This window comes from Parambassis ranga, chromosome 10 (assembly GCF_900634625.1).
Source record: "Parambassis ranga chromosome 10, fParRan2.1, whole genome shotgun sequence".
Lineage (NCBI taxonomy): Eukaryota > Metazoa > Chordata > Actinopteri > Ambassidae > Parambassis > Parambassis ranga.
Window position 1 is genome coordinate 3702237 of NC_041031.1, and position 13130 is coordinate 3715366.

The following is a 13130-nucleotide window of genomic DNA, read 5'->3' on the forward strand; positions in this document are numbered from 1 at the left end:
AAGAGACATTTTTAATTAGCATAGATGACAGTAGCAAGGATAATGCTAATAAAGGCTGCCCAAAATTGAACGCTATTAATTTGTTTCATACATTTCTTCTCCTTCTTTCAACGTCGATCTTTAAAGTGTACAGAATTGTAAAATTTCTTACGTCTCCAATTTTCCAATTTTTATCTGGAAAGCTTTCAAAAATGAAATCCAATCTACCAATGTGTCCATAACAGTATTTTACTAGATTTGTTTTCCATTCATTGTTTCAGCATTGTTTTAGACCTGCCAAACCCTTACCTGTGTGTGTCCAAAAACCAGAAACCATTTTCACAACCTATAGCTAATGTTAGCATAAATCACCCTGGTTACCTAACAAAAAAATAAAAAAACAAGGGGAAGTTTAAGAGGTGCGTGACTCACAACTGGAAGGCAGTAAGTAAGTAAGTAAACCAAATACCAATACAAAAATAAAACAGGAAATACAAGAAGGAAGCAGAAAACACAGGGACTCTGACACTTGACACTATACATGAACTTAAACTACAATATTTCATGACTTTCAGAATACAACTAACAAAAGAAGCCTCAAACACAAGAAAATAACCATTTTCAAAACCCTAAATTATTCAATTCAATTAAATTTATATAGTGCATTTTAAAGTCAGAATTGTCTCAAATTGCTTCACAGAGACCCAGAGCCTGAACCCCCTTAAGAGCAACAGTGGCAAGGAAAACTCCCTTTTAACAGGAAGAAACCTTGAACAGGACCCAGCTCATAAGGAGAACCTTCCTGCTGGCAGTCGGCCGGGAAGAAGAGGGAGACAGGACAGAGAGGATGAAGGCGAGAGAGGAACAAACATGCAGCAAACATCATACATTACAGAGAACAAACATGACAGGTTGTTGATGTTGTCGAGCAAGATGAAACAGTGATTATGACCTGTGATATTGTGTATTTTAAATCAAACGATGATTAAGCTGAGCCTAAATAAAACAGATTGTAGCAGAAAAATGTCAGCAGAGATCTCAGTCAGATCTCCTGTAATAACCCCATCACTTTGTTTCCAAGCTTTCCATGTTTTTTGTTGTGTTTCCTGATGCACATACTGACTCATGCATGAGTAAACATCATTTATACCGTCCTTGAATGAAATCATGTGTCACCTCACATTTTCCCTTCACAAGAATAAAACCACTGTCATTTTCAGCACTCTTTATGACGTTTACAATCATTTTTAGAAAATAAAAAAAAATAAAAATACAAAAAAAAACATGATAAAATGAGAGCAGAGAGGAGGTAATTAGTGGTGCGTACGGTGAATATTATTACGCATAAATTAGCATCTGGAATGCTTACTATATATGGACTAATACAGTATGTTTTTATTTATTTTTCCAGGTTGCAGAATAATTTATAGTGCCTTGGCAAGAAAACTCGACTTCAGTGCTGTTTAATCCTCATGCATATACGGTGACACATTATACCATGTGACTTCAGAGGATTGGCTCATTATCTGGTATCCCACTGCCAAGAACTGAAGGCTTACACTTAATTCTATAAATAATTCCCTTCAGAACTTCAGAACAAGGAATATCATGAAGGAAATGTTTACTATTAAAGAGTTTAACTTCAAATTAACTCCGTGCATATGGATGCCTTGTCTTGGAAACACTATAGGGACTCGAGAGGCTGGCTTAAGAAAAGAAAGATTGTATGTATATGGAGATTAAAAGTGAATATTACTGTAGGGATATAGAAATTCCCAGATTCATGTATTCTAATAGGGAGTTATAGCACAGGGAATAGTATGTAAATCAGTGAAATTCTCTCAACCCCAACCCCCAAATCACAGAATCATTCCTAGTATGATATGTGTGCCCTCCCCCCCCCCCCCCCCCCCCCCCCCACACACACACACACACACACACACAATAACAAAATGTCACACAAAAGAATTCCTTTTGCTTCTTGCCAAAAATACTCTGTGCTTGGATAATTTTCACGGAATGTCCGTGCCATGTGTGAATTCCTAGTCCTGTCCTGCTATTATTTGTTTTTTGGTTTGAGAGAGAGCTGGATGGATAAGAAGGAAACGCTCCATCAAGTGTGACCCACTTAGCTGCTGGTGAGGCACCAAAGGACCACCATGGCAATTATTTAAACCTTGCTTTATTATTCATAATTAGCAGACGCTGTAGAGAGTTTTAATGTGTGTGTGTGTGTGATAAAGCTCTCTTAATAACATGCCACCTCTGTGCAGGAAAAATAATAGAGCAGAACAATGAGTGCGCATTTGAGGTGTGTGTTTATTTGTAACTGGAGTGTGTATTTGTACGTGTGTGTGTGTGTGAGAGCGCAAGTGGGCGCGTTAATGTGTGAAAGCATATGTGGGTGTTGAGTTTTTGCGTTTGCATTTATAAGGCTAGTGTGCGTCACTGTTGTATGAATCTGCAGAGGGTGGAGGATGTGTAGCCGTTGTAGGATGATGATTTATATGTAGTATATATATTTATATATATTTTATATACTTATTTTAATGCATACAATTTTCATTGTCATCACCACTCGGGTGGCACACATGCCTGAAATCCCTTTGATAATTTGGATGGCTGTCTTCGCAAGCAGTCTTAGAGGCACTCAGGTGTATGGTCTAGGAGATAATGTTGCGTAGCAGTTAGCTGCTAGCTCCAAATTCAGGTTCCTGGCCTCAGGGTGATCCCTGATGGCACTCCTAGCTTCCAAATTTCACTTCTCCGATTGTAGGACAAAGACAGTAACTTAAACCAGAAACAAATTCTTGGAAATCTGATGGTCCATTCTATCATGGGACACTGACTTATCAATCACATTTTAACAATATATGGGAGAGCTGGGTTTTAATCATAATCCTCTTATCCATTTGCAGTTCTTCTTTTTGTCCTAAAATAAACTGTGTCAGCGGATTAGAAAAAAAGAAAATACAGAAAATAATATCACTTAGAGAGGCAACAGATGAAGACTTCCAACATTTGAGCCAAATGCAATTTTTTTTCAAAATTTTGTTGGAGGGGGAGACTTTGAAGAGTTGGAGTGATATTTAAAATATGATGGAGATGATTTTATTTCTTTGTTGCAAGTTCTAGTTTGCATCAGTACAAAAGAAATCCACATGGAGAATTTGACATCCATAAGACAGTTAAGTAGAGATTTATTTTTAACTTTTTCACAAAGCCTGACTAAGATACATATTTTAACATACTGAAGCTAACTAAGTTTAATTTGTGCTCATCATTTGTCTCTGGTATTGCTTTTATTTAAATACATTTCACCAACTCTTCACCAATTGTTTGGATCCATTGAGCAATTTTCAAGGCTGACATATAAAGTCAATGCAGATGTGTCAAAGCTGCAGAGAGGCAGCAGGTTGATGAATGACGAGCTAGTTCTTGGACACTCAGGGTCAACAGAAGACCTTGAGCTGTCAGCTGATGCACCAACTGGTGGTAAAAAGCATGCTGGACAGACCTGGTTAGGCCCAAACACATTGCGAGGGTCTGCTGGGGGGTGTCTGGCAGAGGGAATCTGGGTTTCCCTACCAGAAAGATCTTCAGTTTCCTACCCTTGGCAGATCTTAAACCACATCCCAGGAGAGGGAACTGAATATATGTGATTCTGAACACAAGTGAGCAGTGATCATGGTGAAGCCTCAAAGATCATAAAAATGGGGATCATTTGTGATTATCAAGAAAACCCTTAAGCTCCACCTTAGCCTACAAAACACATCATCCTTGCTGCACTCTATTAAAGGTCAAGAATTTATAATCAGTTTGAGAGCCCCCATAGCTTGCTAGCTCTCTGCCAAAGCTTGACTTGTGTTTTTTTATTTGACAATTTTCAGATATTGATGTCAGAACAATGATGTCATGTCAGGCTGTCTACTGTAACTGAACGTTTATTTGTTTTATTTAGTGTTTGTCTCTTAAAGGATAATCCCAGTTAATCCCACTTGCTATTAAATACGACGCCTTTAGATTTCCATACGAAGGTTTCTATATGTCTGTGCATATCTGCATCTTTGTTCTATGTGTGTAGCAGCGTGTCGCATGTTTTATTAGGCTATGTGTGTGTGTGTGTTGTGTGTAAATGTGCATGGATGAATGTTTATGTGCTCTAATGCTGTGCATGTTGTGTGTGTGTGCATGTTCCTCACTAGCTGCCACTCCAGTGCAGAACACAACGGTACAGTCTCAGTGGACCTAACATCCACATTTCCTCTTATTATTGTTTCCTGTGTTGTCTCTCAGGCCTCAGTAATTAGTGGCGGCGTTAATGAAACTAAAATCACAACTGCGACTTACTGTGTGTGTGTTGTATGATGATTAAGTAGTGCCAGTGTGTACGTGTGATGGACAATGAGGTGATGAGAGGGTGTTATATGTGAAGGCTTGATGATCAAGTGCTGCGTAATTGAGTGTACTGTGTGTAAGTGAGTGTGAATGGGAGGAAGTGGGAGTGTGTGTGAAAGAAGAAGCCTGTGCCACATTATGCACTCTAATTTGAAAGAAAAATAGCAATATAGTCATATGCACATTGTCATACCCTTTCCTTTTTCAATCTATTGTCTTGTATAATTGTGTTAGTCTTCTAGTCTTCTAGTGTTTAGTCTTCTATTTAAGATGCTTTTTAGATGCTTTAATGCTCTGAACCCCAACAATGTGATGTGTTGTTTTTAGCCAAAGTGGACTCATTGTTCATTGCAATATTAATAGACTCGCAGCACTATGGCAACCATTGGAAAGTTCAGCTCATGTATTTTTAAACAGGTCTTGGTGTTTTGAGGGTAGCAATAGTTGTAACAACAGTGGTATAATTTCTGGCTGGGTATGCAACTTATACTCAGGTGCGACTTATATATGAAAAAATATACCATTAGGTAGCCGTGTGTCCTGTAGCTGTTCTGTCCCTCTCCTGCTGGTTCTCTTCCACCTCCAGCTTGTCCACACTTTGCATTCCGAGCATAGGTGGTTCATGGAACGTGTGCTTGCAGCGGAGACTCAGACCTTACCCGGCAACAAGGACTTCTATTTTCTGATTGGTCGATAGGTCGTTAATAGTCTGCCTTTTACTCATTTACAGGATATTTATAGGAACTTTTGTGCGGTGAAGCGAATCATTTCTCCGTGTGAGAACTTGTTGAAATGCATGTGTCTCACTCTCAATGCCCTGCAGCCGTACCACTTATGCATATGGAAGCTTGGTGGAGTATATTTATGTGGAAACAATTAAAAAATGTAAGTGTTAAATTGTAACAGTGGTTAGCACACCTTATTATTATTCTGAATCAGGATCATGCGCACAATATGCAGTACAGTGGAATATTAGAGGCAGATTTTTGGCAGGTGTGTGTTTGCATAGATGTGTTTTTGGGCCACGGTTTGCAATACATCATTGCTAATCAGTGCGTGTACCGGCAGTGACTTCCGCATGTCCTGATGACAAATTAAAGTGTGGGGAGTGTGAAAAGGAAGATGGCGTGGTTTTTTTAAAGCGGCAGACTTCCTGTACGTTGTGGAATTTTTGTCCAAGAGACTTTTTTTCCTCGTTGCGAGGGTATATCTATGTGTACTGAGTGTCAAGTCTGTAGCAGTTGCAATGTATATTTTTACACTTTAGGGGGCGCTGCAGAGCCATGCGGCCACCCATTTGTGCCATATTTTATGAATCGGGCCCTAATTAACATAAACTCATAGCCCTAATTAACAAGTTTCTCTCCAGCAACTCCTTCTGGGTCTTATAGGATTGACTTTATTCTAGCCACAAACACAACTTTAGAAAGCAGGACCTGCAGAGTTTAATGGTTTCAGAAATTATGTTACATCCAGATGGGTTCTAGTAGTCAGGATACACGTCGGCAGTGGCTCATCGACGCGCTGCTGGGAGAAGGTCAGCACCCTGCTGTTCCAGATTGTCGCAGCCATTTTCTGAAGGGAGATGTAGCCTCATCAAATGAGCTCCATATTTGCTCAGAGCCTGCCTAAGGAGGCAGTGGCTGAAACTCTTCCCACTTTGTTTTACTCTTAAAGAAAAAAAAGATTAGACGCAAGAGCTCATAGCTGCAACAGAACATAATTTTCAATCGAGGAGATGAGACTTGAGACATTTTTGAATTAAAATCTGGCTCCTACCCTCCGATGCTTGTTTGTGTAACATTTATAATTATGAGATATCTGGTTAGTACACAACATATTACCACCTTATAAAATGTATACTTTGGACAAGAGCTCACAGCTGGAATTCACTATACTAATATTAGCTGCTAGTTTTACTTTGACAGAATCAGTGAAGCCATGCGCTGCACGCTCTGCCCTCCTGCTGCACTTTTTGCTATTATTCTGCTGCTAAAGGTGTCTCACGGTGGTACTGTGGTGGCAGTCTTGAGGAGCAGACCACTGCTCTTTTCCTTTATCCATACCTGCCAACCCTCCTGTCTTTCAAAGGGTTTCTACCATATTTTAAGGCCATCGTTTGTTTTATGGCCATTAAACTTGACCTGGCAGGGACTAAAATCTGACAACCCACAGCTAATTCAAAGGGACCCGGACACTCCATACACTGGCAAGTGTCTGTTTTCTGTACAAATCCCATGAATTTTAGTGTTACAATGCTGATGCAATCAAAAGTTTAACTTTTGAACTAGTGCCATTCTTGGAAGTTGGAGCAGTCAGTTGCTTCTTTTTCCTGCATCCAATTTCTATCTCAAGAGCTGCTGCCAATGCCAAGATGTCATTTCTTTTCTATTCCCATGCCCTTAGCTAAGTCTGTAGAATTTTCATATGGGATGCAGTGAAGAAAAATAAGCCGATATGAGGGAAAGAAAACCTCCTTCAACCTTTGAATAGGGGCTTCCATCAGCCTTTGTTGCTACCGTGTTGAAGGTTTGTATTTTAAGGTATCTCATCATTTTGTAGACTTTGGCTGGTACATCAACATTAAGCCAGAACTGTGGAGGAAGCCTTCAGGTAAACCAGTGGACAGGGTCTCAGATGACATTTCAAACAGGAGAGGTTCGTCTGTGGCTAAATAAAACCTCTTAATTTGTTTATTGTTCTCATGCAATCTTTAAATCAATTATCAATCATCAAAATAAAACTCTCTTATGAAAGTCAATCCACTTGCAACATTGTTATTGCTAGCTCTCTGATATTTCAAATAAACAAGGTGTCATATGAAAGCTGAGACTTTCACAATTCACACTGTTACATTTGTTTTGCTGTATTATGAATATTTGGTAAATTGGAATATTAAGAATATAAAAGTAAAAAAAAACAATCTTTCTTCTGTAAATTTGCAATAAAAAGTCATATCTGATAGCAGTAAATGCTTGGTTGAGCTAGACCTGGGGTCAGCAACCTTCAGCACTAAAAGAGCCATTTGGGCCAGTTTCCCACTGAATAACTGCTAATCTACACCTATTTGACCACTAAATTGAAGGTAATGTGAATCTATATATAACATAGAGAGATAGATTATAGATAATATTTATCTGAACAAAAAATGCCAGTTTATATGTTATTTCAATTTCAGTGTGCTGTCATTAATTTCCTACATGCCGTAGGCTACAGTAGTCAGCCTGAATATGAAACACGTTAGTTCAGGGTCCAATATAAAAATTTTTTTTTTCAAAATAACAGCTTTTTTAATTCATTCTTTCACCTGGGTAATGTGATTTTCTGCTCTCGAACTTCACTGCACAGCGTATCGTGTATATATATATATATAAGTGTCAGGAATGTCATCCCATGTAGGCGAACACAAGTTTGTCCGGGGTCACAGGTGCTGCGTACAGGACGCGAGCGTGACACAAGTTTTGTTTTAATATCACGAGAGCATCTCAATCTCCAAAGAAATAACTATTACTATGAAAAAAACTAAATGAATAAAATAAAATACATTAAAAAAAATGAGTTTGCCGCCTGGGAGCCACAACAGAGGGATGAAAGAGCCTCATGCGGCTCCGGAGCCGCAGGTTGCCGACCCCTGAGATAGACCAACATGTTTGTGTTCTTTCAGATAATATTTGGTCCTACTCAAAAATAGAGTCAAATTTACTCTATGGCCAGTGTAAGAGTTATTTCCACTCTATTCAGTGTCAAAATTAACATTAAATAACTCCCACAGAGTTTATTTCAACACTTTTCCAGAGTTTATATGGCTCCACACTTTCTGGAGTTAAATTAACACTTTCAAAAGAGTTAAATATTTAACACTCTGTCAGAGTTCTTTAACTCCCACATACACATGCATACAGCCCTCCTCACTTATGGTGTTCACAATACTAGGAAAATATGAGGAAACGGGTGCCTCAGTGGCTGAATCGAGAATTTGCACCATGGGTGAGGGTGGTTGGGGGAGCAGTGACATAAATGCTGACTGAAAAAAAGAAGATAAAAGTAATTTTGAGTACGGTAGTTTTAGTATCTTTTTATTATATATTTTTTTTTACATTTTACCCATAACACCACCTTTGCATGAAACTTAACAACCACATGTCCTCATGAGTCTGACCACCTCTTCAGTGTTAGAACTTTATGGAAAACCTGGTAACATATGAGGCAAGACTGCAAGACTTAAAGGTCCTAGTGAGGCAGTATAGCCACAAAAACTACCAGGTGGGAGAGAGATTAACTCAACCATGCAGAAGTTTAGATATCGTACACACATGTACATGTAAATGCACACACCAACACACCCTCCTCACTGATGGTGCAAATCAATATTGCAGCTAACCACAAGGTGTCACTGGCATAGGGGTTGGTCTTTGACTCTTTGGAACTTTTTCAGACAACCTGGAGAATTAGGAGGCCATTATCAAGCACATCATCAAAGGGAAACTGTGCACGTCAGCCATACTGGGGCGGGGGCGGAGGCAGAGGCGGAGCTTAATTGTATCTCTGCAGTGCTGATTTAACACTGATGGAATCAACTCTGTCAAACACCTCCACAACTGGACACAATGTAACTCTGAAAGTGTTGAAATTACACTTCACTCCTAAACATTTAACTATGAAATTTTAACTCTCCAGTTTTTGCTGTGTAGACATTGATTTTTCCAAACTGCCTCACAACTGCAACAGAAATACTCATGCAAATATACAAACACACAGATAAAAGTATGTAAATTACTCTTTAATTTGGGCAAATGAGGTTAATCTGCTGCCTTTATGAGCTTGGAGAAAAATCTCCTTTTCTTCCACGCCCTACTTTTGATTTAGGATAAAGTGAAGGATTTTCTTTAAAAAAAATAAATAAATAAATAAATAAAAAAAAAATCAAACTTGCCTAGTGCAACTTTTAAAGCATAATGTCTCTGCCAGTTTTTTTTTCTTCACCCTCTTTTCTCTCATCTTTCCTCCATCCCTCTCAGCACAACTGAGCTCCGCTGGCTGCACTCAAAAACAAATGCCCCTCTAACTCTCCTAAAGTTACGCGGAATAAATTGGAAAAATACTTTTTGACATGTTGAGTAATGCATCAAATTGTATTCTCTTCCCCCCCCCCCCCCCCCCCCCCCCCCCAGCAGCCTGGCTATTCTATTTCATCTGCAAACCTTCTTCAGGCAAATGGATTGCTTCCATAATGCTCTCTTTATCAGGCTGACTGAGTAAGTGCTGCTGTTCCCTGTAAGCAGGGGAAGACCAACATTCACACAGACAAATGTGCAAGCTCTCTCTCTCTCTCTCTCTCTCTCACACACACACACACATCATATGTATATATACATTCAGCCATGCACTTTTAGTATGTGTTTGCATAGTCCATTGATATACACACACTCTGGGCTCCAGTGGCTCAGAATGCTTGATATTAAACTGAGACTGAGCAAGAGGTCTGCTCTGAACTCTCTCTCACACACACACACACACCAAGTCTAAGCTTCAAAGTCGACACCAAAGCATGCTCTCGCTGACTCAGACAAGGACAACATGCCAATTCTCCCTCTCACAAGCTCCACATGCCCCGTCGTTCACACACACACACACACACACACACACATGGGTGCGCACAGTACACATGGACACACACCATCTCGCAGTCAGATGCCCTATGAACATTTAAATGGGCTTAAAGGCTTTGTCTGTCATGTTATCCTCCAGCCCTGCGGTCTACTTGTAACAGTTGAGGCCGCTCACCAGATGCAGCTTGTCAGCTGCGAGTTCGTGTATGTACGTTCAAAGAGCGGCACGACATGTTCAGCAGCTTCACTCCATTGTACAGCAGCCTGTTCACACCAAGGACATATAAGACAAATACTGTAATATGCAGCAGTTTGTGGATGGATGTGCATGAGTGGAAACAAAAAGCTCCAGTTAGATAAAAGTATTGCATCTGAGCTGAACTATTAAAATGTCCGTCTTTCAGTGCAAACCACTTATTTCCATAGATGACAAAAATGACTGTTATAACTGCGATATTTATATATTTGCCCCCCCCGAGTCTAAATGCCATCCTCAGTTTTTCTTCTCCTCAAGCACCGTATCAAACTGCACCCTCCTGCATTTTTCATTATGTTTTTGTACATTTAGAATGAATCCCCCTGTGCTCATGCTGAGTTAAAATAACTGCTGTCCACATTTGCATGAGGACACACTGAAGCACTTAAAAAAAAAGAGTGGAGAATTAGCAAATGTTGTTTTGGTTTCAACTTCAACGAGCCATATTATGGGAACAACAGTATCAGAGTATAATAGCTAGACATGATGTGGAAAAAGGAGCAAAACATTTTCTTCTAACAATGCTGTTGTTGTTACAGCTAATTTCTCATTCAGCGCTATTTATTCTTTGTAGCTGCAACAGCTGTGTTTTTTTTTTGAAACCAGACATATGTGGATTCATGTAATGTAACCAACACTGATTATGGACTTAAGAACCATAGCTATTACAATGAAGAGGCAGCTTGGTAAAAATCCTTAAAATCCCAAACTCCATATTTGGTCCTATGTGTATAACTGTGTACATTTTTGCTGCTCAAAACCTATGTTTAGACAACACACTAAAATGTGTTTAACCTTAACCCTAACTGTCTTTACCTATGCCTGTCCCTAACTACAAGTGAAAACGTAAGTTGATTATAGCCACTGTCATCCCCTCCAACCAAGCGTGCATGCCACCCGCTGCCATGCTAGTCACTGTGTGTGGTCCCCCAGACGTGTTGAGGTTCATCTCAAAAGCATTTCAAAAGCAACTTCTGTTTATGGTCTGGACAACAGTTGGAAGCTGAAGTGCAAGTTGTGCAGAGGACAGAAAAAAACACAGCACTGCTAGATCATAGCCAAACATGCCTTATGAGACTTTAGCCTTACATTACATTAGCATACATATTAGCCATGTGACCAGATGACACAGGACAATCATCCAGATGTATCATTCTGGTCATCTATGTTAATGTAACCTTGTGTTATTTCCACAACAGCTGAATATCAACCAAAGCTGCCCTTTATATGTGAGGATGGATCCTTGTGTTCCACCAGTGCAGACAGCTGGTCCAGCCTTTGAACAAGGGTCATCCAGCTGAATCGCTACAATTCTTAGTGGATTTGAGGGAAACACAATCTAGGCCATAGCTATACATGCTTCAAAATGCATTGAACCTCTGAATAAATGTCAGGCACAACATTTTGGAAACAGGAAACAGTGGCACAAATGACTTAAAAACTCAATGATTATGAGACAATTAATTCTCATAATTAATCATACAAAATACTGAGATGACCCTTATTAAAAAATATGTGACGTATATTCCTTCCAATTTAGGAGAGGTCAGAGCTAAACTAAACAACTAAACCTAAATAGATTAAGATTTATTGGTCCTTAGTATAAAGCATTGCTTCTGTTTGTCCTCCAAGGAAATCAACATTTATCTTACAGTCAGGAAACATTATCAAATGCAACTGAGACCATTCAGTTCCACTTTTGCAAATAATCACATTTTCCAAGTAGCGTTTGTGAAAGTTGAAATTCAATTTAGGGAACAACCTTTTTTTTTTAACCATACTTAATGATGACATATTTGCAGGAGAACAATCCCCACTTTAAATAAGGAACAATAAGCCTCCACATACACACATACACACTAATGTCATCGAAGTGTTGTCTGCATTTTCATAATTTTGCAGTTCCAATTAATTTTTCCCCCACTATTATAGCATGACATTTGCTGTGCTGAATATTTTTAGACCCCTGTTGATTTCTTAATTCAGTTCTTGTGTTCGCAGTCTCTGGCACGATTTAGTTTGCATCACATTAAATTAATCAGCAGAAGCTCTCCTGAACAAAATGATTGGGAATGGAACATGTTCCAAAAAAAGGATACAGAACAGCTTTAATTCTAAGGCAGGAATCCAAAAGGGAACTGACATTGTACCCATCACCACTATGTGTTTTTTTGAATATTCATACACATCATGCACTTGTACAATTATCTGGAAGAAATTGGTGAAGCAATAAAAGCAGGCAGCGAGGAGCATCCGATAGTAATGAGCTCTCAGCTTTTGGGCTGAAAAGTTGTGTACTTGTTGTTTATCTGTAATCACTTCTTCCCTCTTTTTGACCTTCCCACTGAGCCTCACTCCTTGTTATGAGCCTTCTTTAGTGCCCCCCTCATATCTGTTTTTTTTTCATCCGTCACAAGCCTCCAGGTCAGCTTCAGTGTGTCTACTCTTGTGTTTTGATGATCTGTTGGCTGTATGATTTACAGCATACAAAGAAGAATATGAAAATGGCTGTTTGGAAACATATAGGTGACATCATGGCCGTCATCATGGCTCACATGCTCGTAATCTTCCGGTATCCCGACACCTTTTAAATCTGTGCAGATGTGCGCAAGTGTGTTTTTGTGTATGTTCGTCAAGAGACTAATAATGTCTCCTCTGAAGCTTTGCTTTCTCTCCATTCATTTGTGCAACAAACAATGAGCTAAACGCCAGGCGCATTCATCTCCTAATAAGCCGGGATGTTCATGAGGAGGGGGGGGGGTGCTGGTGGTGGTGGAAATAATTGCCTGCTCAAGTACTTTTTCATAAGTTATACGTTTAATTTGGCAACTCATGAAGTGTGTCACGGAGGGAGAGAAAAAGAAAGAGGATCACAGCTTTCGCCTCCA